Raw genomic sequence first — 282 nt, forward strand, 5'->3', positions numbered from 1 at the left:
TCGCGCAGGGCGTCTTCCAATTCCATCGTCCAGTCGTATTTCAAACACACACATCTTTACTGCTCCCGAAATGCTATACATATAATATTTGCTCCGGTACGGAGCCGACGTATACAGATAGTTACGCGACATAAACACAGATAACTTACATATTGGCAGATAGTCTAAACGGTAGCACGGCAGATAGTCTAAACGGTAGCACGGCAGATAGTCTAAACGGTAGCACAGTATAGATACGTGACGTGTCGTGACTCGAGAGCGAACTGGCCGTGTTTCGTGGTT

Source organism: Priapulus caudatus, unplaced genomic scaffold (genome assembly GCF_000485595.1).
Source record: "Priapulus caudatus unplaced genomic scaffold, Priapulus_caudatus-5.0.1 Scaffold2091, whole genome shotgun sequence".
Lineage (NCBI taxonomy): Eukaryota > Metazoa > Priapulida > Priapulimorpha > Priapulimorphida > Priapulidae > Priapulus > Priapulus caudatus.